Below are 26,083 nucleotides of genomic sequence, written 5' to 3' on the forward strand. Positions count from 1 at the left end.
CGAGGACGTCCTCTTGTTGTTGTGGAACCCCGATTGGAAAGTGTAAAACAATATCTGAAGAGCGATCCTTCAACGGCAGAATCCTAGCGCCAATGCCACGCGTGAATGAACCGATGTTCACGTTGATTCCAATTATAGTCGGGCGGTGACTTGCGCCATATGATTGCTGCAGTTTATTTCTACAGTTAACCGTGGATTTTATAGACCTGGATAAATTTTGCGCTTCGAGTGTCTTAGAAGCACAGCCAACCATCGCTGTGCGTTCGTTTGAGACACGTGCAAAGAGCAAGTGGTCCGCTGCCATTTGCTTTCAGGGGATGCTCTTTTCCGTGCTGATCTTCTATTTCATTTTAATGATTGCACGATGCTTGGCCCTCGATCATTGGCGCCTTTAAGGCTACTTGTGAGACCCAAAACACATCAGATGGCTTTAGGGGAGCCCAAAACACGACAAATCATGATTGATGCGTGGTATGGTACGTGTCTGGCCGTATTCACTTGACCATTCGAAGATTCCGCGTGGCGGAAGTAAGACTGGGCGCGGCTTCGGGAACTTTCAAGTCGGTCTCTGTGCAGTTTGTGGAGCACGGTTGTCTTGTTCAGAGACTGCCAGTAAATTGTCTTCTAAAATTGAAACGTAGGGTTCATAAGCTCTAATGACCTACTTTGTCCAACACCGGTGCACTGCATCCAAGTTGCTGGTTGTCGGATATCTTACGCCTAGCCGATCTGGCAACACTGCGCGACGCCTGATTAGGTGTCTAAAAACGGTAGCAGAACTAGGCAAATATTATACGCTGACGTCACTGGTCCCAAGAAAAAAAAATAGCGACAAAACAGTGGAGAAAAAAAGCAGACGATAGGTTAGGCTTGTTCGTATGGTTGTGATGAGTTGTAACGATGTTATATATCAACCATGCTTTAAAAAGTTATAAGAAACAAAGGTTATTGGTGTGTGCAGCTGAATATATTGTACAAAAGGAGGATCTGTACACGGATTGGTGTTGTATAGTGTCAGCGAAAAGTGTGCATTTCTTAAAACATTCCCTCCTACTGTGGCCCCAACTGGCTAAAAGTATTGATTAAAAAAAAAAGTTGTTAAAGGAATTGTCAGCAGAAAAACACCGGCATTGCAACGGTGTTTTTCCGCAAAATAAAGTTAGAAAAAAAAAAAAACACTATGTGCCTACCTTGCAAGCTGTGCTTTTCTTCCTTACGTGTATGAAAGCGTCGCAGAAATATGAGCGTATCGGTTCCATCGATATCCTTCTTTATGGCCAGCCGTTCCGTAGCGGCCGAAATGCATGGGACCATTTTCCCCACGTAGTTGAAGGGCGGTTTCACGTGACGTACATGTGGCTCCCAATCTCGCCGGACGGCAGGTTAATACACTTTAGTTATAAGTCCTCCTCTACGCGGAGGCAGCTTTTTCCTGCTCCGTTCGAGACTTTTCGCGTCCTAATGGACTGCGTCTACCAAAGTAGTCGGCGATAACAAAGGAGCATAATCGAGATCTCGATGTTTATACAACACACTCGTTATTAGAACATAAGACGAGTTGGCGACCAAGAAGTCGATCCGTCGGCGGCAGACTCTAGTAGATTCCGCTCGAGCGGCTGCTAAGGGAAGCGAATCGGAATATACTTAAGGGACCGAAATGTTTGTCCAATCGTACTTACTGAGTTTCGTCGTCGACGGAGCCACTCGCCGTGCTTCAGCTTTTCAACAACATCAAGAACGACGCCAATAGCTATGAGTACGCGGGTAAACAGACGGCGAAAGTGGCAGACGCTGTTCATCAACATGGCGGAGCGCGGAATACCGGAAGGGAAAAGGCGTTTCGCGGAACTCTATGCTCCCTGTCAGTCGTCGGCTGGCACGCGTCCCCATAAGATTGGCCGCCATTTTTTTTTGTCAGGTGCACTCCGACGCGAAGAGACATTACCGGCAATAAAGGGCATAAGAACAAAAAAACACGAAAAGCAAACCCCCCCTCCAAAAAAAAAAAAGAAAAGACGGCGTGTGTGCTAGGACCTTAACGCAGCGCCAGCGGGCTTTCGTTTTCTTCCAGCTTTACTTTATTGTTATCGCAGGTGTAAACAGAGGTTAGCTTCGGCTTGCCTCGCAGAGCTTCACACGCGTTATTTCGTCCGAGTACGCCACTTTCCACTCAACAGGCGACAGACACAAAGCGACGTTGGGAAACGCTGACCCGACGGCAATCTCGTTTTTCAAGCGAGATAACGAGGCAGCGAATAAAAAAGAAGAACGCAGTCGCTCGCTGCCGTTACGTTAGGGTGTATATGGGAGCCATATCCGACAAGTGTGTCTAACGGCGTCTTCAAATGTGGTGTCTCGAGTTCCGACTGATGACGTCATAAAAGTGCCATGTTTCCGCAGACCGCGCTCCTGGCGGTGTCACAACAGTGGCGGTGGATGCGACTGACGCCTGTTATGCTGCATGTCGCTTCTCTAGCTTGACAGTCCGCGGAAGTGTCGGCAGTTGGGAGTAGGGACTCTGCAACGACAATGACACTCGTTCGCTCCTACTTTTCGCCCGGAACTTCTAGCACCGACCGCCAGGATCGCGACATCCAAGAGCGCAACACGCCGGCTCGGTGACGTCATTTGCTGCCACATCGGAACCACTTTTGATGTATGGCCGGGATAGGACGTTAAACGCACCCGTTGAAGGTGCTTTCTAGGCATCGCGTAATTACGTTGACGCATAAATAATTTGTCAGCCAATGCGTTCAGTATCGCCACCAACAAAGAGAACGAATCGACTCCTTGGCGCGAGCCAAACGGCATGTGTATTAAACATAACGTTTTCACCTAAGTTCGGAGTCGGTCGCACCATCTCTTACGTCCTCAACATAGAACGCGCTACAACACTTAAATCACACAAATAAACGCACGAATATGAGGATAAAATGTTAGATGAGATATAAATAAGGCCAAAAGGCTCAGGCCGCTGCAAGAAAGCGAAATCACAGAAATTACCCTAAAAAGAGAGTGTCATGCCACACCAATGATGGGTCTTGAACAATAGAGCGAAGACGTCTATTTAAAGGGACACTTAGAAACAATTGAAAACGATGCCTGGACATTACACTTAATATTCGAAATTATTGAGCTCAGTATTTGTGAAGTAAAAAAAAAAAAGAAACAATTTGCAAAAGGCGATTTCTAAGTTCCCGCGAAATCCGCGTCAGTGCAATGACTTCAAACATTGAGTCGTCCTGCAACTCGAGTTTCTCTCACGCCTCTGTGTTGTGTTCGCCCGCGTCCCGCGATCAACCGATCCGTGCGTGCCGCCTGTCGCTGTGAGCAGTCCATGCTTTATTTTTGAGTTTGAAGCTCTTTCAGGGCTTTTTAAGCGATCTCAGAGTTTTTGAAACGGTGTGAGGTCGAAGACAACGCAGAGTGGACTCCTCTGAGCGACGTGACGGGCCACGTCACACCGGTTCTGCGTGAAAGGCTGCCCCGCCGGAGTCACAACCAAAACTACGGTACACAGACATCAAACCCAGTTGTTTATACCATTTCACGATCTTTTCCTTCAAAATTTGAGAGGTCATCGGGAATTTAAAAAAGAGAACTTCGTCCAATTCCCTGATTCACGGATCATTCTCAGTGCTACATGCGTTGAGAGCTGCCATGTCTTCCGAGGGAGCACAAAAAACCATGAGGGCAAAATCCCTCCGGACTTCGGTTTACGGTATATCGAAAAGAAGGGCCGTAGTGCAATTGCAAATTGCGGTAAAAACATGTTTAGAAACGCCGCTTTTAAATATTAGAGAAATTTTGCTTACACAGCTTCTATATTTCAGAATCAATCACGTCACAAATAAAAAGAAACGAGGAGGTTAGGAGCGGATTGAACTGAAGGGCGCCAAAAATAAAAAAGGCGCACGAGGGAGTGGGAAAATGTTATTTCGCATTCTGGAATTTTTTTATTTTTACGTGTTTATGACTACAACGTGCGTCGTTTTCGACAACAAAAGCAAATACGACCTTAAGGGTGTCAGGGCCGCTTTTAGACTTGCAAGGAAATTATAAAACGTTGCAATAAGTTGCAGACCCTCAACGTACAAACATCTTTTTATGTTAAATTCCTTCAAGAACTAATGAAAAAAAAAATTCATATTACATGAATGAAGTTTCACATAAAGAACGAACATTTAAAATATTATTCTGTGACACAGCGCCTTGTCATGGCACGCCGTTCATCAATTTAAAATCAGATTAATTGAAACCAAATTAAGTAAAATGAATGAGTCCTCGGAGGTTGATGACGAATGTCGCCGACGAGTATATTGAGAAACCTCAAAATTATCACCGCCGAAAGTGACTTCGTGCATAAGAAGGTGTGAAATTGACTGTGCATTTTTATTTAGAACGCTTATATACTCAAAGACAGGGCGCTGTGATATAATTCATTTTGCGAAAAGGCAGGTACATAAGGTTTGAACGGGAGCTTTTATCACTGTAATGGCTGCAGGAGGAAGAGGGTCAGACTAGCTTCGAATTTCGAGCGGAAGTGAATTGTATTTTTGCTCTCACGCGCTAGTCGTCTTTCCCCATGTCCATGGCTATCGCCTGTAGAGACGGAGTCGTCCCACTGCACAGGTTTAAAGATCTTGCTCGGGATCGAAATGCAACTTGCTGTGGTCTGCACGGAGGGAAATTCAGGCTGCTGAGCCGGCGCGGCCATCTCGATGAATGCCTGCTCATGTCGGTCGGCGGGCACGACTGTGTCGCGATTGTTCACGTGCTCCGTTCATGTCTTTTCGTGTCACTCAGTGATGAGTTGGGGAGCGGCAGGTGGCACCTGAAGAGAACGACGGGCACTCACGACGCAGAGGAAAACGCAGTGACTGCCAGGGAGATCCCGGTGGAAGAAGGGAGTCTTGTCTCTGGCGTGCTCGCGCACGTGTACCATGATGATCAGAAAAGAGGCGAGACAAGGGTTGGTCTCGGAAGCTTAGGTGTGGCAGGGACGATCAACACGGCGGAATGGCGTAGTGGTGCGCCGTACACCAGATGGAATGCGGCGCAAACGATACCTTCCTTTATGGCTTTGCGCAAACCTAGGAGGACGATCGACAGAGATGTGACCCATTGTTCTGGGCTGGATTGGGCCATGAGAGACGTTTTAGGGGCCCATGGAAGCGTTCGACCAAGCCATTAGCTTGCGGGTGGAAGGCCGCAGTTTTGAGATGCGCGAAGCCGAGCACACTTGTCAATCGTCAGAAAAGGGCCGATTCAAACTGTCGTCCACGATCTGAGATAACCTCGGCGGGAACTCTAATGCGAGCAATCCAAGTGGGCAGAACTGTAGACGCTACAGCCGCGGCAGTGATGTCGATGTTTGAAGTGGCTTCTGGCCAGCGCGTGAACCTGACGACGATGGTAAAACATGTATCGGTATATCTTAAATGGCGGTAACGGTCCGACGCTATGTTTTTTCCATTTACTTGCATTTACCAAGGTTAATGTTAATTTGTCAGCTGGAGCACTAAGATGTTATGGAGTCGAGGTAATATTTAACAAGGCAGTGATATGTTGGCCTAGTCATTTTTCTGTATATAGCACAGTCATGTGTAACTATTGGAACGATTCGACCCTTGCAAAAAGAGCTCTCTGGCCACCACCATTTGGCGACTCGAGCGACCTCTATCAGCCAAAAATTTCTGCCATCCGCCTGAGCTGTGGAAACCCGGTCACCGCGACTACCCACCTGCATTATGCATTCAGAGTTCGCCGGCTTCCCTTGAAAGTTTTTACTGTATTTGCCTGTCCAGCATGCTTGCGTGTTTTGTGTTATCTTCCACAGTGAGAACCAGGGCGTACCAGGGCTCGTAGCCTGCTCGATCTTCGCAGAAAACGAACGTCAAGCAGCCCGCGACGCGGGCCGTTCGACGTTCTTCGAGGATTATTTACGTTGAGATAATCTGAAAAGTCTTCCCGGCTATGTTCCCGGTCTTGGCGAGAAGTAGCTGATAGGGTCCGGGGGTCCGGGATATCGGGACTGAATACACCAACTCATGTTTACAAAAAAAATACCGGAGCGCCCCTAGCGGACACCACAGGTGCCGCGCATGCGCGATGGAGTGTGGGCAAGAAGCTCGCCGTCGAACATAAAAAACCCTTGAAATGCGATGCTGTCGGCGTCGGTGCTGTCCGCGTGGACGCCGCAGAATGGACGCTAAGGCGTACTTCGCATGATGAGATTTCGCTCGCAAATTTCAGTCGCAACGTCACACGGGCTGCAAAAGTGTCAACCGTGGCTGCGATGGTCGACGTCGATACTGCGGGTGGTCGACGTCGATACTGCGGTCCGATTCTGCAGAGCAGAATCGGACGCACCAAGTGAATCAGGCATAAAAAGTCGGTGATGGCCACTGGTAACAATGATCAACATCTCCTTGCATCTACTGTTCACATCGAGCCTGCTTACCAACCTTAAAACCTAAGTCTTTTGGGGCCTGCACTTACTTCTTATCGCAAGTACCGGGCGAACATTTGGTCTACGGGCCGGTGTCGTCTAAAAGAGCAGACAACAAGCAGAAACGTTTGAAAGAGCAGACGACAGAGCAGACGACAGTTCGAACGATCAGGCGGCCGTTTGAACTTGAGGACGCACTAAACGTAGTCTGCAGGTGGTCCGTACAACTTCACGGTTTTCCGGCGTTCATGTTGGAACAGAAGGAATAAATCTGATGACCACAAGTATCCGTGAATTCAACCCAAAGTGCTTCCCGCCTAAGCAATCGTGGTCCCACGGCGTCTGGTTTTCCGTTTTCACGGCACATATCCCGTTCTCGGATGAACCGAGCACGTGAAAACTGACCTTCAAACCTTTCTCGACTTTTCTGGTACAGCCCCAGACGTAGTGTTTTGACTAGACTGCAGGTCTTTGTCTGGTTCCTTTCAAAACAACGCACGAATATACCCCTTACGAAAATGGCAGATCTGAACTTATATATAAAAAAAAAATATGGATATATAAAAAATTGGGCAGATCTGGCCATATCAAGCACATCAGTTTATATAAGCCTTATCTAGCCAGATCCGCCCAATTTTTTATATATCCATATCCGGGTCTGCCAAATAGGGGTATATCTGCCTCCCATATCAGGGTGTTTTTTTTTTTTTTATTCTTGCAGATTTGTTTGTATAAAAAGTCATGAAAGTTACAGTTAAGCCCTTTCTGCGAGTGAGTTATACGCCCAGGGGGACATTACGTGGGGGCTAAGCTTTGCGATTACTCGGCTAATTAATTAAAATTCACTAATTAACTTTTCAATTAGTGAAAACAGACATACGGTTCCAATGAGAAGCTTGCTGGGCGTCGTCCAAAATCGCTAAATCAGTTATTTTCAGAAAGTCTTTCAGCGCGTGAGAAGCGCACTAAAGTTACCACTCGTGGAGCAGGTACAAGGCTAGTGGTTTCGGTAAGGCGCCCGCACAATTTTTGTCTCTTATCTAGCCCCAGCCTTGTACCTGGTCCACGAGCATACCTCGGCAAACCTCACTCATGAGGGCCCTCACTCACCCTCACTCACCTTCATCCTCACAGGTGAGGTGAGGGTGAGTGAGTTTCTGAACCAGGAAAATTCATGAGTGTGAGGGTGAGTGAGGGCCGTGAGTACTGTGAGGGCCGTGAGGGCTGTGAGGGCGGTGAGGGCCGTGAGGGCGGTGAGGGCAGTGAGGGCGGTGAGGGCCGTGAGGGCGGTGAGGGCCGTGAGGGCGGTGAGGGCGGTGAGGGCCGTGAGGGCGGTGAGGGCGGTAAGGGGTATGAGGGCCTTGAGTGCGTGAGTGGCGTGAGTGGCGTGAGGGCCATGAGTGCGTGAGTGGTGTGAGGGCGGTGAGTGAGTGAGGGGTGTGAGGGCCATGAGTGCGTGAGGGCAGTGAGTGGCATGAGAGGCGTGAGGGCCGTGAGGGCGGTGAGTGTATGAGGTGGTGTGAGGGCCATGAGTGCGTGAGGGCGGTGAGTGCGTGAGGCCCCCTTCAGATCGAGCATCTTTCTCAGCAATTTTGGTGTTAATGGCGGGTTGTTCTCTAGCTTTCCCTAGATCGACACGAATTGCTGAGATCGGGTCCGGCTCAATATAAGCAAGCAACTCGGAGCAATTCGAATGCGTTTGAAGCGGCTGCATCCAACCAGGGACGCAACATTTTCACGTGATACCTCGTGCCAGTGATGATGACACCGAAAGACTTGGTTCTGGTTTGAAATCGATCGTTTTTTTTTTAAATAAACTGTTTCAAAAAGGTGCATTAGTATTCTTAACGAGATTTAAATGCATAAAAACACGTTTATAACGCGTAATTGTGTGTAAATAGTGCAAGAAAAATAAAATTTTATGATCACGATGGCAATTGCAGCAATTGATTGCTGCGTGCGGTCGCGGGCGGCCCGTGTTGCTGGTGTTGCGACGTAAAGTTTCTGGGCGAAATTGCCCCACCTGAAGCTGGCCTGAGTGGCGTGAGGGCCATCAGTGCGTGAGGGGCGTGAAGGGTGTGAGGGCCGCAAGGGCGGTAAGGCGCGTGAAGGCGGCGAGTGGCGTGAGGGCGGTGAGTAGCGTGAGGGCGGCGAGTGGCGTGAGGGCGGCGAGTGGCGTGAGGGCGGTGAGTGGCGTGAGGGCGGTGAGTGGCGTGAGGGCCGTGAGGGGGGTGAGTGGCGTGAGGGCTGTGAGTGCGTGAGGGCCGTGAGGCTCAGTGAGGGTGAGTGAAGGGCTGAAGGTGAGTGTGACTGTGAGTGTGAGTGAGGGGCTGAAGGTGAGTGTAGCTGTGAAAGTGAGGGTGAGTGTGGCTGTGAGGGGAAGGGTGAGTGAGGGCGACCTAAAATGCCGACCTCTGTCCACGAGTGGTAACTGCAGCGCACTACTGCGCTCCACACGCGCTCATTCTTTCTAAAAATTACTGGTTTAGGGGATTTGGACGACGGTCAGCAAGTTTCTAATTGAAACCATATGTCTATTTTCACGAACTAAAAGTTAATTCATGAATTTTAATAACTTAGCCGACTTATCGCAAAGATTAGCAAACTACATAACGTCTCCCTGGGCGTATAACTCACTCGCACAAAACGCATAAGTGTAGCGTTCACGGCTTCTTTTAAAACAAATCTGCAAGAATAAAAAAAGAAAAACACACGCACACAAAAAGAACAAAAACGGTATCTACCATGCTATTAGTTGACTCTTCGACCCTCCACAGCGAGAGCAATGGTAAACTGTGCCGCGCTCGGCTGTAGTAATTACCCGGTATCCCGACGATCGTTTCGGCGGCATGAACCGCGAGACAGAGTGTCCGTCAAGTTAGAGAAAGTACGAGCGGGAGGAGAGGGATACGTCCGCGGATGACCGAGTTTGCGGCACGCATCTCATAGCGGCGAGCAACGGCACTTTTCTACCGTTGTTTATGTTCGTGCACGCCTTTGCATCGGCTTTTGCCCATTCGTGAAGTAGATGTCCTGTGCCTATCGTTACATAACGCCGTTTCCATGCTTCGAGCGCACCTTCGGGGCTCCCGGCCGAGTACGGGCGAATTGTCGCGCCGTGATCCCGGCCAAACCGCGATCGGACGGCGGCGGCCCCGTGTGCAAGCTCGCCGAGACGCCGCCATCAGGGGTGCCGTTCGCGAGAAGGTAACCCTTGCAAGCAGCGAAAGTATCTAGGCAAGCCGGTTAGGAAACATCATAATATAAAGCCTGAGTCAAAGAGAGTGTCCGTTATTTGATTTATCCTCATCTTAGGGTTTAGATTATGGCGGTAACGTAGCGTTGTTTACCAGTATTTCGCAAAATCTTAACAATCTTTCTACAAGCGACTCGTAAAGCCGCTCGTCAAATTTCAGAACGCGTAATTAAGAGTCTTTGTTGTTTTTTTGGCGACACGTCAAAACTTTGTCGGCGGCATATCAAAACTTTCTGCTTGTAGCGCAATCGCACCAATGCCGAAACATTCTGCACAATGATTCTCCAGGCTGCCAGGAGATAGACACGGCCTAAATCTAGAGGTAATCTGGAAGAATACATTTAGGAAAAACGATCAATTGCCACGAAGTAGGTTGCAGCGCACTTACGTTGACGAGACGCTACTTGAAAGGTGTCGTACGAGGGAGATGTCGACACGGCCACGGCAAAACGACCACTCGAACACAGAAACGAGAAGGTGCCCGTGAAGATTCAACACGATGTAACACAAGCTGTCCTTTGTAGAACCGAACACTGAACGCATCACAAAAAATTCTTAGGCTTCTTTGAAGAAATCGCTTGCAGAAGCAGAAATACGCAGCCGCCACAGAGGGCGAATTCACACGCCAAACTAGGCCCGGCTAAACGCATTCCGAGATCGGCAACGGCTAATGCGTCATGCGTCGTACCACGTGACCACTCAACTTTTACAACGCTTTCAGCTTAGGGAGAGAGAGAAAACGATAGAAAAAGAGGCCAAAACGGGGTTTCACGAACAACAGGCTTATCTTATGGGGCCACAACGGGAGGATTCGTCACTTGTAACGAAGGTTGACAGTGCAGTGAATGCTATGTGTGACCTTGGGCGCCAGGCAGGTGCGATGTCCTGCTCTATCACCAGATTTTAGACTATTCACGTGACCCTAACCGGAGACACGACTGGCCTAAAACATGCGTAGCGTCTACCCTGCTGTCAATACCGAGTGAACATACAGCTCTATGAAATCCAGCTTTTGAACTTCCCAAAGAAGCTGTCTAGCTCGAAAGTGACCCAAAACGATGCGAGTCTGAAGATACCATGTTTTACGCTGTATAACCCACAGTAAAATTTGAAATGAAAAAATAAACGCGACTATTCTTTTGTGTATGATGTCGACAAGTAAATAGATAAATATATATATATAAATTTTTACCAATAAATTTAAAATCATGTGTACACTGTTAGGTTCGCGTTTTTAAATTTCAAACTTTTTTACGAACGAGTTACACATAAAAGACACCACGGACAGCACATCTGCCGACTTTCAACACACGATGAATCGCCGACGCTCGCAGACGAATGGATGCGATGGTGCGCGAAGAGTTTTTGAAAGAGCTGCGTATTGTACTCCGAGCGCAACGGCTTCGCAGCCGTTCGAAGGGAAGAGGACTCGGGACGACGAAGTAGCGTCTTGCATCTTGAGTAAGCTAATGGTTCGTGTTTACCCGCTCAATTTAGCGGGGAAACATGAAAAAATTAGTTTCACTACCAGATTTCGGGGGAAAATTGACGTCACGTGACATACGTACCAATTCAATTTTTCGCTAAATTTAGCGGGGCGGTTACACCGATGGCGACGCCGACACCGCTTAACTCGGAAACGGGTGCCTAAGACCTGCGACTGAAATCCATTATTTGATTAACTCGCGTTCCGATCGCACTTCGTCATATTGTCACCCATCAAACATACAACCAAATTTCATTTATCTTTCAATCTTCAAAATGCGCAACTGATTAATTGGTCCAAATACCTGGAATAACTTCACTTCAAGGATGTTGACAATAGTTAACCAATTACATGAGACTCATGCAATATAGAGCAATCAACTAGTGCCTTAGCGAGTACATATAACTTGTTACTTGCACGACCGAAACGGGGCCATATATCATTATCAGGGGCTATATTTTCACGCGTATATGGCAATATACGGCCGTATTTATGCACTTATACGGCCAGATCTGGCAGTATTTGCCCACCTATATGGCGAAATACGGCCGTATTTGCTCCCATATATGGCGGAATACAGCCCTATGACTGCTTATATTAACATATCTGGCCGTATATAAAATATATCAGGGCCATATCTGACAAGCGCCTGACGCGCCACCGACGCGCCGTGACGTAACAGAGTTGAGTTCGTGTATAGACATGCTCGTTCGTTTGCTTTAGTGCTGTGTAAACAAAAAAATCACTCTTCAAAACGTACCCCAAGACAAGCCGGATTCCATCGGATCGTTGTGAAGTGACTATTGTTGACACTGTATATTGGGTATGTTCTGTTATTTGAGACATTTCTCAAATCCTATTTGGATAACGCGGCACCGTGGGATACGTACAATATATGTTGTTATATTGATGAGACTCCTTGAATTTCATTCTGAGAGCGGAGAATACCTACGCAGCTCGGCTATCCTGTGGTGTGGTAAATATTTTAGGCAGTTAAGACTTTTACAGATTGACACGGCTGAGTGTATGGTGGCGTTAAAAGATCATCATAAAATGAAAGAAACATTCCAGTTGCATGTGTTCTGTCGCGCACGGCTTGCTGAAAATAGCTTTTATTTGTTAGTTTTTGTTCCCAAAATAGTGCAGTGGTTTCTTAAAATCACTGAGAAATTCCCTTCACCATAAAACACACACAAAAAAAGCGGCGATTTAGCGCCACCAGCGCCCGGAATTGCGCCTGTGCAGGCTGCCTCAGCCTATACTGTCGAGAAAACCCACAGCCCAGCGATGTCGGGCAACACTGACGTACTCTCAAAACTAGAGACGCGCACTGTAAATAGTTTCATTCGAGACTGCCGCTGGAAAGGTCTGTACAACGATAATCTTTATACACATCCTCCTTTTGTACAATATATTCAGCTGCACAGACGAATAACCTTTGTTTCTTATAACTTTACGAAGCATGGTTGATATGTAACATCATTACAGCCTCATCGCGGCCAAACGAACAAACCTATCTTATTGTCTGCTTTTTTCTCTAAGCTGTTTCGTCGCAATATTTTTGTTTTATTTCCCTCGGCACCAGGGATTTTAGCATACACCATTTGCCGCGTTCTGTTCCCGTTTTTAGACACCTAGTCGGGCGTGGCGCAGTGTTGCCAGATCGGCTGGGCGTAAATTATCCGAAACCAACACTATGGTTACAGTGCACCGGTGCTGAACAAAGTAGGTTATTGGAGCTTATGAGCCTTATGTTTCAATCTTAGAAGACAATTTATTGACAGTCTCCAAACAACCCTACCGTGTTCCAGAAGCTGGACGGATAATGACTTGAGAGTTCCGGAAGACGGGTCTAGGACTTTTCGGTGCACGGACGTTTCGGTTCACGGACTTTTCGGTGTACTGACTTTTTGGTACACGGACTTTTCGGTGCACGGACTTTTCGGTGTGGGACTTTTCGATGCGCGGACATTTCGGCGCACGGACTTTTCGGTGGACAGACATTTCGGTACAAGGAAGCTTAAAATCACGAGTTTTTTTGTTTTTTTTTGTTTTATTTTTTCTAAACGCAATAAGCATTATTTTAGCTGCAGATTTATTTTTTCGCACTTTATAATTTTTTAGGCTTGGTCATCCATTTAGGGTCACTAACTGATCTACCACCTAAGTTACTTCGCTAGGCGCAGTACTATCCTGCGCGAGGATTGGAGACGTCGGGCGTTATGGTTCGTCTGTTGGTGTCTCTTTTCCAACGTACGCACTAGTCGCATCACAGGTCTCGGGTAATTTCCAACAATCTTAAGCTTCTTGCTGTTGGGGCCTTTCCTACACAGAGTACCAATAATAAAGGCCACACCTTTACAGAAGGAGCCGAGAACGCCTGTATCGACCCGACGCGTAAACACGATGTGATGCGTCTAGTGCATGCGTTGGAAAAAGAGACACCGGCAAATTAAACATAACGTCCAACGTATCCAGTCCTCCCGCCAGTTGGTGCTGCGCCTAACAAAGTCTCTTAGGTCGCATATGAGTAAGTGACCGTAAATGGATGACCCAGTCCACAAATTTATAAAGTGCCGAAAAATAAATTTATAGCTAAAATAGTGCTTTATACGTTTAGAGAAAGCAAGACAAAAACTCGTGATTTTCATTTCCCGTGCACCGAAATGTCCGTGCACCGAAACGTCCCTACACTGAAATGTCCGCGCACCGAAAAGTCCGTGCACCGAAACGTCCTACACCAAAACGTCGTACACCGAAATGTCTGGATCCCCCCGAAGGACGCCCGGTCTTGCTTCCGCTAAGCGCAATCTTCGATTGGTCGAGTGAAAATGGCAGACACCTACTATACCACGCATCAATAAGTATGTGCCGCCTTCTGCGCTCCGCTAAAGCGACCTGATATGCTTGGGGTTCACTAGTATCCTTAAAGGCGCCAATGATCAAGGGCCATGCATCGTGCAACCATTGGAATTAAATAGAGGAACAGCACGGAAAAGAGCAGCCCTTGAAAGCAAATGGCGGCGAGCGCTTGCTCGTTGCTCGTGTCTCAAACGAACGCACAGCGATGGTTGGCTGTGCTTGTAAGAAACTCGAAGCGCAAAAAATATCAAGATCTGTAAGATCCACGGTTAACTGTTGAAATGAAATGCAACAATCATATGGCCCAAGTCACCGCCCGACTATAATGGCGGTTAACGTGAACATCGGTTCATTCACGCGTGGCATTGGCGCTGCGATTCTGCCGTTGAAGGATCGCTCTTCAGATACTGTTTTACGGCTTCCAATCGGGGTTCCACAACAACAAGAAGACGTCCTCGCAGCAAAACCACTGCTCGACTTCACAAAGGGTTTCGTGGAAGGCACGATAATAAAAACATAAAGAGAAAACAATTAGAACGTAATCCTGTGCCATTTGAGGCTTCGTGTTCCTCGTCGTGTCAGAATCGATTGAATCCTCCTCAGATTCGCGTTTTTTTTGTTCTTCCGACTGAAAGAGTCAGCCGCTTATTTTCTTGGATTTGTTTGTTGTCTCGAGAGATCTCATCTGGAGCGCATTATTGAAGACATTTAGCAGATTGTATTTTAGTAGAAGAATATGGGTAACGGGAGCTCATACTGACCTTTTAAATCGTGGTTTGAAGGACTCGCTTGAAGCGATATTGGGGCCTCGCGAACAGCCTCATAAAGGAACTCGATTTTAAAGCCCGATAGTACTCATGCAGCTCTGCCATTTTCAATATGGTTGCATTGAACGAGTATGCATTCGTGAAATCACTTCTGCAAAATACGCTTTAACCACTCTAGGATTGTAGGATAGTATACTGACCTATATATATTTCTTTCCTAGAAAGTTATGGATTTATAGAGATCTATACCAACCGGCGCCACCAATCGCCATGAGTGCTGCATTCACTGTTAGATAGTTCTTTGATTAGTGCCGTACAAGTGACTAAGATGAACTTTTAAGCTTGCATCACTCAGTATTCTGCACTATTGCGTTCAACTACTATTGTCAGTATGACAGTGTAACGGAATTGTCGGCTGGCCCTTGCTCGAGTATTAACGTTTTTATTCTCAGTTACGCCTTATTGTCCTTGTCGTAAAAATAATCGTGCACTTTATACGTGTATGCATTCTAGGGTTCTTTGTATACATGAAATAATAATTGCAAATATTATCAGGAAGACCTCGCGGTCTTAGTGATACACTGGGAAATTCATCGGTTCGTTACTAGCCCGTGCCAGTTTTGACCTGCATGATAATTTTGATTATGCTGTGCTGCCTCGTAATCACTACTGCGAATTGTGCCTTTACCCTACGTTGATTCTACGACCTTAGGGCTACATTTCATCCCTGAAGCGTTCAACCACCGGCATTGCCATATCTCGAGGGCAGTTAATCAACCACTTGCATGATAAAATATTTAGCGGCTTCAATTTCGTTTTTCTTTTCTGGACGGCGGTTTTTTGACATATGACGTGGCAACTCTAAAATCTAGATAACCGCGCTAAAAGTCGACCCCCCAGGCGCTGCTTCGCCATATTCTCCAGTGAAGAGTTCGGGAAACGCGAAAGATCTTAGAAATGTTGGCTTTTCCTGTGAGACAGCAGGAAGCGTGAGTGACGGTATCTCGGGTGTTTGTCTAATACAACTTTAAAACTGGAAGGTAAAGGAACCCAACAAGCACATATTAAATTGAAATGTCACCCCCGTCCCAATTTCAGAAATCCTTCTCGGAGAGGTATCGCGTTAGATAAGTTTGTCTTTTTTTAATTTGAAAGGCGTTTTTTGTTTGTGTGACCTTGTTTGCTTTCTCAGTAGTGCATTTTTCGAAACTCCATCAGTAACCCTTACGGCCACCATTTATTGGGCAACAGTTGTGGAATTGAATCCGACCCTAATGAAAAATACATCGGAGAATCTTGGTACACTAGGATATGCTGGTGGAACACCAAAAACTAAGGTGCGTCCACCAGACAGGCTGATGCAAGCAGAACACCAGCCCGGTGAACCCACCAGAGCGCCTAAGGGCCAGGTCAGCGCGATGTACTTACTTGTGGACTTGTGGGCATACCAGACGGCTTGAAGTGCCCATCAGACTGTGTGTTAGACATGCCAAGAAGTTCAGCAAACACTCCAGCCTAGTGTGGTTGTTGTTGATAATAATAATAATAATAACAATAATAATAATAATAATAATATTTATTGCAGGTGCTTTAAGTACCGCAATGCAGAATAGCGGGACCATCAAAGCCATAAAGGCTTGTAAGACTAGTCCCTAAGATATTAAATTCAGTACACACCTAGATCAAAATCAGAAAAGTCCGAGGGCCGGAACGCATGACAAAAGAGAATCTGTGCAGGCAGAGCACCACGCACAATCCACAGAGTTCACGGAAAGTGAAAAGAGCAACATAAAAGTGTATTGGCAAATAAATACAACATTACGCGCATAAACTAAAAAAAAAACCTCAGTTGACGCTTCAAAGCTCCTCGAGATGTGACATCAGTTAGCGCAGAGGGAAGGTTATTAAAAATGTGAATTACGTAATATTGGCAAATGCATTTCCCGAAATGTGTGTTGATGCGCATCTGTGTAAATGGTGTGAGATCTCGAAGGGCCCGACCTACGTTCTTGGGGATTTTAAAAATCTTATCCCAATACTGTCTGATTATTACAGATTGTCAAAATAGTGCTCGAAATGTTGGTAGAGAGAGGTCATTAAACAGGTTACCAGATAGTTGGAGACTTGAGCCATATGCCACGCTTCGCAAAATGCCTCGAACTAAAGAGTTCACCTTAGAGTCCAAACGGTCTGTACACTGTCCGAACACAGTTATCCCATACCGAAGTAGGCTATACACGAGCCCGTGCGGCAAAAGTCTTCTCGATGACATCGGGAGAAATATGCGCAGGTTGTAGAGGGTGCAGGAAGCGGCTCGTAACTTTTTAAAGATGTAGCAAAGGTAAGAGTTCCATGATAGATCGCAATCAAAATGGATTCCTAAATATTTTATGGTGTTAAAATAGTCGGTTGGCACGCAGTTGCAAGATACACAGTTTGGAGCGTGCAAAAAAGTGGCTTGTACAAAAGAATCTATTTCAGCGGACTACGAAAGCATACAAGTTGCGTTGTTTTTTTTTCATTGATCCGAATGACATTCTCCGAAAACCAGTCCATCACCCGATTTACATCTAATTCAAGCAAATGAACGGCATCACGGTGACGTATGTGACTGGACAAGAAACTGTATTATCGGCGTATTTAAATACTTTACAGACCTTTACCGCCTGCGGAATGGCGTTGACATATATGTTAAACAAAAGAGGGGACAATATGGAGCCCTGAGGAACGCCAGCCTTAAAGAACATTTTTGCACTATGAATTTTACATATGGAGACAAGCTGCGTATGATGTAACAAAAAGTTCTCGAGCAGTGCGAAAAAGCGGCCTCTGAAGGCAAGACTGTATAGTTCACTCAAAAGAATTCTATGAGACACTGGGTCGAAAGCCTTAGACACGTCCAAAAAAAGCGCACATGTGAAAAGGTTGTGTTCGAACGCACTATGAAGCAAATCAAAAAAATCTTCAACCAAGGATTGTGTGCTTTTTCCCGTAATAAACCCGTACTGCTGTGGCAACGTACTATCAAATTTATCTAAAAAAGTGGTCATTACGTGGAAAAATTGTTTTTCTAAGAGTTTCGCCAATGAAGGCAAGATGGAGATAGGACGATAACTGTCAACTTTAACATGGTCTTCATTTTTATATAAGGGCCTGACGAATGCCGTTTTAAGAGCTTTAGGAATATTACCGGATGTTATAATACCGTTTAATATATTCATGATTAGACTCTTCAGTGACTTATAATTTCTACGCAAATCAGCCATCCGTACATTATCAATACCGGGAGATAAGCCAGGCTTGAAACTACACAGCATATAGTACAGTCCTTCCTCAGTAATTTCAGGAAGAAAGGCAGATGAAGCGTTTTTCGAAGTTGTCGCTAAGTGAGAATGGTGACTGTCTCGTGAGACACTTGACGTATTTCAGAAATAAACATTAAATGAATTAGCCGTGGAATGTTCGGTACCAGGAAAATACTTTGCAATCGTTTCATCGAAAGAATGTTTCGCTTTGTGTTCACCGCGCAGTTCATTAACGACAGACCAGGTAACGCGGGAATCGGAACGCGCGTCAACCAGCTTCTGTTTAACATAGTTTCGCTTAGCTGAGCGAATGAGCGTGGTAACCCGGTTTCGTTCACTTTTGAATTTGATTTGAAGATCCACGTCATCGAAAGAGCGGTGACAACGCATCCACAAGAGTTATTTGTACTTAATTGCGGCGATTAGGTCATCGCACAACCACAAGTATTCAGCGTGACGCTTTTTAACGGTAACAACTCTTTTACTGAGCCCTGTAAAACTTTGCCACAAGTGTATGAATTCAGAGTAAAACTCCTCTTGACTGGAAGATCACATTAAGATGTCCCACTGAAAACCAAATATTAGTTTGTCGAATAATATCCGATCGACAACTTCTATTTGTCGTGTTTTAGGGCCGGCGTTATTAGGAGGGGTATTTGAAACTAACTGAACCGCAGTGAAGTAATGATCGGCAAGTTTTTGTGAAATTACTGCAGATTTATCTTGAAGTCCGTAAGCCCGCACATTGATGTGATCAAGACAAGCCGAAACAAAATGCCCATTAAAAAATTTTTCTCTGGTAGGACCTTGTATAGTACAGTTAAAACCGAATTCTGAAAGAATATTAAGGTAGTCACACACGGTTGTCTTTGCAGGTTTTAGAGTGTGAATGTTTACGTCGCCGAGTACGCAAAGCTGTTCTGCGACATTGAAGTCAGCTAGACTTGATCTCAGTTTAGCTAAGAAAGACGTAACACTATCAGATGGAGAGCGATAGACGGCAAGTAACGTGACCGAGTATGTTGAGCTGTAACCCACGATTCTTTGACAAATACTGCGATACCACCACTTGTTCTACCCAAACGGGTACATAAAATTCTTGATATTCAGGAAGGGAAAATTGATGAACACATATAGATGGCACATTTACCTCAGTTACAACCCAAACGTCAGCAAGATTTTTCAGAGTTGGTGACGATGCAAAATTGGTCCCAATACTTCCTAACACTACAAGTATTAGTATGAAAGAGAGTAAACCCACTAACTATAGATTCAAAATGACATGAAATGGAAGTGAGATCATGGCAGTCAGAAAATGTGAATGCCATAGGAACTAGATAATGAGCTCTGGGTCACTGATGGAACTAACGCGCACGAGAAAGGCACCTTCCGCCTTTTCAGTGTAAATTTTGGCATTTTTTACCCAGACAAAGCAAAATTCCTTCTATTTTCTTTTTGAACGAGCCTTCCAGAAAAGCTCCCTCTTTGCCCGTGTGAGATTTTCCTTACAGAAAAGTATCGGCAGCTTCCGCTTGCGTGCAAGAGGACCCAGCGAGCCACGGCGGCTAAACCAGCGGTCCCTAGTGATCGCAGCGCGAAACCTGACGAGAACAACGGTGTTGGCGCCACGCGAACGGGGCAAGCGGTGAACAGCATCAACTTCCGAGGAACGAAATTCGGAGATGTCTGCTTTTTCTGCTGTATCAGCTAGCATAGAAGAAAGATCCTCGTTAGGGTTGCACGGAAGGCCATGAATCTCAAGATTCGATCGAGGACTGTACTGCTCGGAATTATTTAGCTCAGAGTGGAGTCGTTGGATCTCATCAGACTGCACCAACAATGAAGACTTCCAAGACCCCACCTCGGATTTCAGCGCCTTAATAACAGCATCATTTGCAGTCACATGCTTTAGCAGGGAGTCCTATTGCTTCGAGAAGAAATCCATTGACTTCACCACGTCGTCAATCGATCTCTCCATGGTATGAACAGCGGATCTCAGCGAAAGCAGCTCATCAACTTTCGCCGGAAGCTGGACGAGCGAATCCACGGTGCTCTTGAGGGAAAAGACTAAGCCCATTTTTTTCGTTTACTTCGGCAAGCTGGGCTGAGAATGACGCGGATTTTGTCTGTGAGTCCGCTTCCAAGCTTTCTCCGGCCGACTCATTACCAGAGGTGCGGCATAGCTGACAGGACCACTGCTCTCGCTTCGCCTCACTCATCGACTTGAATGTGTTCGCAGAAACAGCAGCGCATGCCTTGCCAAGGTCTTTCGCGCAACTCGCGCAGGTCAGGTATCTTCCATCAAGCGTCACAGGCTCGTGGCGCTTTGAACAGTTAGCGGGAGCCATGGTAAACACACCCAAAAAACAAGGAACTTATATATATATATATATATATATATATATATATATATACATATATATATACATTCACATACACACATATACAAATATATATATAGAGAGAAAGATATATATATATAAGCATAGAAAGGAACCTGACTGTCAACACGGACCAATAATAATAATAATAATAATAATAATCTTTAATAACTGATTCCTGGAGTCAGGATCAAGTTCCAGGTCTTGTGAGAGCCTCAAGGGCTTGTGCGACTAGACCCAGCAGTAGTAGCAAGCATATTAAAAATTTGAACATTGTCATGTACACACTCACACACACCCACACACACGAATAACACACCAATATTATCTTCTCCTCTAGGTACATGGCCACATTTCTGTCGATCTTGAAAATGAGTCGGAAAACACACAATCTCATGAGAAAAAAAAATCGCGGACATAAGCACATGCACAGTAGATTGCGGAGACAATAAAGACCGTAGTCACTTCGGAATAAGTTGCGAACTTTGAAAGGCCAGTTTACTTCCTCACAGATGAAAAACAAAGAAGATAGAACCATACAAACGCTTTTAAACGATTGCTTTTCTTGAGACGAAAAAAAGGAAAGATCGTCATACCTTTCAGGAGGAAAAAAAATTATTCACTTGATCGTTCGAAACGTATAAGGAAATAGAAGGTAAAATGTGGAGAAAAATACATCAACGTGAACTTTTCATAAGCCGAAAAGACCTCCCCACATAACTAATGTGAAAAAAAAAAGATTGAGTTCATTGTTTCTGCACATCAAAGAACTTGCTTCTCAGACTTTTTTTTTTAACGTTTTGTTTGAGTTAATGGAAAACAGTCAGTCTGAAAGGTTAATAAAAAAATTTCGGCACATAAAATGTAAGAAAATTTTCACCATAGTGAGTTCTCACCCTCGGAGTGAGGAAACGTGGAACAGCTCTGATTTCACGAGATGGACTAGACGCTAGTTTAAAATCACTTTCCCAGAGATGCCGGCAAATGACAGTTTGAAGGAAGAGCGAGTAAAAAGACGACAACAAAAGTGACGCAAAGAGGTTAGCATTCCATGAAAACTCGTTGTTGTATGCGACACTTTTCAAAATTCCTTTTAAAACTCGGTCAATACTTAAATGCCAGGAAAGTGAACAATTCAGAAAAAGACAGTTATGCGGTACCCTCGTAAGCTGTAAGCTAAAGCGTGCATTATGTTCCTTCTAACTGACAATGGTATAAAACCTTTAATGTGGTACATCGTGCACGACACACTCCTCAACCTTTGACATATATGAGACATGTGAGTGCTCCATGTAAGATCATAATCGATGTGAAAACCTAAGTACTTTGCTGAGCTAACATTTTCGGCAGATCTACGATTAGAACAAAGACAAGTGGAGTTCTGAAGGAAAAGGGGACCAGTCAACTTACATATAAGGACTACGGAAGGAGACCAGTTTTGTTTTCAAAGCATTCACTGCCAAAAACCAGTCAATTATTTTAGTTGCATCTGCCTGAAGCATTTTCATTGCACGCTGGTAGACTAGGTGCCGGGAAAACAAAACAGTGTCATCTGCATATTGAGAAATTGTTGAATTTGTTGTTACCGATGAAATATAATTTACGTGGAGGTCGAATTGCAAAGGAGACAGATTGGAGCCTTGAGGAACTCCGTGGAGATAAGGAAAACCTGAGAGCTGCGGACATTGTATACTGAAACAACCTGCGTACGATTGGAAAGAAATCTCTTGATCAGTGTATGAAACGGTCCCCGAAAGCGAATTCTATAGAGTTTGTCTAAGAGGATGTTGTGGTTCGCGGTGTCGAACGCTTTGGCCACATGAACAAAGAGGGCACACAGATCCATGTTACTGTCGAAGGAAGAGTGCAAGATATCTGAGAATTTTTCAAGATCAGTGGTGCTTCGACACGCAACAAACCCATTTCGACTTGGCGCAAACTAACAGAAATGTTCTCTGTTCGTTTGCATTAGATTGCCATTGAAAAACACTTTTTCCCGTGAGCCGTCGGTTGGCAATATCCTCAACTTGCTTCAAGCCTGCATCCAACGGTGTTTTACTTCTATAGACTCAAACTTCACTGCAATGGAAGGATTGAGAGCTCGTTTGCCCGATAATTTGTGAGCAAAGACAGTGTCAGTCGGTTGATGTCCACCAATCCCGAGCTCGTCCGCCAGCCCCGCTACGATGGAGACAGGAGCTTTTCCAGAGGCGACTTTCAGCCCGTGTATTTCCATATTTTGGCGGCGACTACTTTGCTCAGCCTCATTCGTCTCCATTTGTATGCTTAAGATGGTGTCAGCCTGCACGCAGACTTTGGCCTTCAGAGGTTCTGCCTCTGTGCGCAGACCGTTAATATCCGCCGTGTGGGCAGATACCTAGACTGAAAGGCTGTCATAGTTCTTCTCTAACGAGGCGATCGATGTTCGCACCTCCTCTATAGACCCCTTCATTTGGTCAATAGAAGGCTTGACAAGTAAAGGCTGTTCCACTCGTCCTGGTAGCTCGAGTAGTGCATCTACGCTTGTCTTGAGTATAAACAAAGTGTCAATTCTTGGATCATTGCTTCGAAATAATAATAACTATATTGCAATACAATACAATGCAATACAACATATATTTTCGAGGACTATACTAATGACAAAGCAGTTAGTTTCGTCAAAGTCGACATGGGCTTCAATGACTTAACCCTTTTAGGTAGAATTGGTAACATAGTCATAATAATAATATTAATAATAATAATAATGATAATTTTCATTGCACACATCCATATCAGTGCATGAGAACGCAGGTCCGTCGGAAGCCAAAAACGGCTTGTGGGATTGGGCCTTGCAACGGCATGGCCATAGAATATTCAAGAAACACATACACAGAATGAATAATGAACATCGGCGAGAAAAGATACACTTTCACTAGAGTCATGTCTACACAAAGCAAGGATAAGAGGTAACAAAAGCATAAGAATCACATGCCATCTCCCCCCTCCCTCCCCCCCCCCCCTCCCAAAACAAAAATCATCTGGAGAAAAAAATATCTAAGAAAAGCCACGCTTAGCGGTAACTGTTGCGTTACAGATGCTACAGAAAACACCAAAAAATGACTCATCGTAGTATAATAGTAATCGTAATAATAATATTACTTATATTATAACAATTGATTAATTCATCAAGCATGGTTGTTATATCTGGAAGGGCTACGGGTGTGTCCTCACTGTTTGTCAGATGCCGCTTGATATTTTCCCAAATTGCGGGAAAAAAAGGAGATAATAGCATTTAAAATCAGCTGTTTTTGGAGCTCTTTCTAAAGTGTTCTAGATGCATAGCTCTTATAGGTCCTCTTTGAGCCTCTCCTTTGGCGGCAACACTAACGAGGCTCCACTGAAGGGCCATTGCCTGGGATATCTCATGTCCTACGGACACACTTTAGCGTGTATGAAGTATATAGTCTGCTCCCTCTATACAGAACTATGCTTGACTTTCTCCATATACTCTCTATTATGGTTGTATTTATATATAAATTCGTCTTTTCGGACGGGGTGCCAGTGAGCGTGCACCAGATAAAAAATCTTCTGCGCTTTAAGCCAGTTTCTGCAGCCTCAAAAAGTCGAGCCTTTCCTCCTTTACTTATTTTAGCTTCGTCTATATTTTCCTGTTTTCCACATCCTTGCAATCCCGTTGGGGCCACTGGGACTCTTATCGTTCAGAAGCCACACCGTGCGGTGCGCGGCTGCGAAACCTTGCCTGTGACAATGCTGCCGTTGTTGAAAAGAACGCGGCTGCAGCCGGGACAAAAACGAGAGTTTAGTAAATGCACACATACACTAAGAAACGCATCAGAAAAAATTGCACAAAGATCCATAGTACAGGCTGCATTCACTTGTTTAAATTATCTCTCTTTCTGCCTACTTTCGCTCTCTTTGCATTATTTTGTCGTTTAGTTTACATTAGTTTTTTTAGCTTCGTTTCTTATCCATCCCGTGCGTTCCTCCGTTACTCGCTGTCTCTCACACTCATTTTATCTTCCCCCCCCCCCCCTACTCTATCTCTGGCTTCTTGTTTTTACTCCATCATAAGTGTTTCATTTCTTTGCGGTGGCAGCCGTTATCCGCCTGGTTTACCAGGCAAATAACGAATTTTAGCGTGAAACTCTTCCCGCTATATTTAGCGGGAAATCACAACCTCGCGTGACACTGTGAAGTCACGCGAAGCTTTTCCCTCTGGAAACTGAAGAAGAAATGTTTGCGCTGGATATTCTGGGAGAAATTTTGACATGATAGGACCTCACGTGAAGCGTTTCTCTGTTATTTTTAGCATGGGAAATCGTGACTTTATGTGACGTAACTTGACACGACGTTACGTCGGACTCTAATGTTACGTGAAGCGTTTTCTCGCTAAAATTAGTGGGTAAACAGTTACGTCAGGTGACTCTGTTCCGTGAAGCGTTTCCCCGGTAACTTTAGCGGAACATAGTTTTGCTGAATTTAGCATAGAAAATGTTGCTTTCACGTGACGTCAGGTGGCACTGCGACATCATGGGAGCATCTGAGATCACAATTTCACCTCTAAATATAATAGGATGCGCTTCCCTGCTAACTTTAAAATGTAAACAGTGACACTCGAAAATTTATTTGCCCCAGCTTTGGCAAATATTGAATGGTGATGAAGAATGGTAGTGTGTAGGCTCTGTGCAGAAGAGTGAGCGGCGAGTCGGTTTTCGCCTTTGCTCATTTGTTCGGGACGCAAGGGACCGCCATTTTCTCTCAGTTTCCTTCTCTTTTTTTCGTTTTTTTCTTTCCTAGTATTTTATTGCTTCGCACAGTTTTCTTCCGTAGTTTTTTTCTGTCGGAAGCTGAAAAACAAATGTGGCAAACTGTATTTTCGTTGAACTTCCCGGAACCACTGATAGTCTTGTTTCCGGTGAGAAGACGCCGGAACTTGGGGTGCGATATTGGCCATTAATTGAAACAAATTTTTTTCCGCGAGAGTTACATTATCTTCAAATCAGACACGGAAACTTCCGTCTCTAGAGCCCTTTCAAAAAACAACAAAAAAAAAAAAACTAATGTGTTTTTGTTTTTTTTTATTAATAGTAGATAGGCCAGCAATCTTCTGCGTCTTTGGTACGACATTTTAAGCTTTAACATTTCGATTTTAGTTCCTAAAAATCCCGGGAGGAAATACTAATTCAGATAAGCCTAGCCACGTTCATGTGAACAATTCACTTTGCAAAGAGGCACCTGGGGTTAGAATTGTATTCAAGAAAGCATGCCTGGCCTTCAAATTCAACCCAAAGCGCTCGAATGCTGCACTGAGAAAGCAGGTGCTCTAGCCTCTTGCATATGGCACCCAGAGGCGTTCACATTGTTATTATGCTTAAAAAGTTTCAAATGACGCTTCAGCGGTTACCGTACCTACCGGGCTATATTCCGTGGACTATACATGTTTACAATTTTAAAGTTTAGGCTGTGCGAACTATCTACGTGTGCGGACTATAAAGGAATTTAGTTTTTCAAGAGATCGTTCATTGTGACGAGCCGTGGCGGATTTTGTGAATGAAAGGGTATGTAAATGATGATT

Source organism: Ixodes scapularis, unplaced genomic scaffold (assembly GCF_016920785.2).
Source record: "Ixodes scapularis isolate PalLabHiFi unplaced genomic scaffold, ASM1692078v2 PGA_scaffold17__5_contigs__length_683569, whole genome shotgun sequence".
Lineage (NCBI taxonomy): Eukaryota > Metazoa > Arthropoda > Arachnida > Ixodida > Ixodidae > Ixodes > Ixodes scapularis.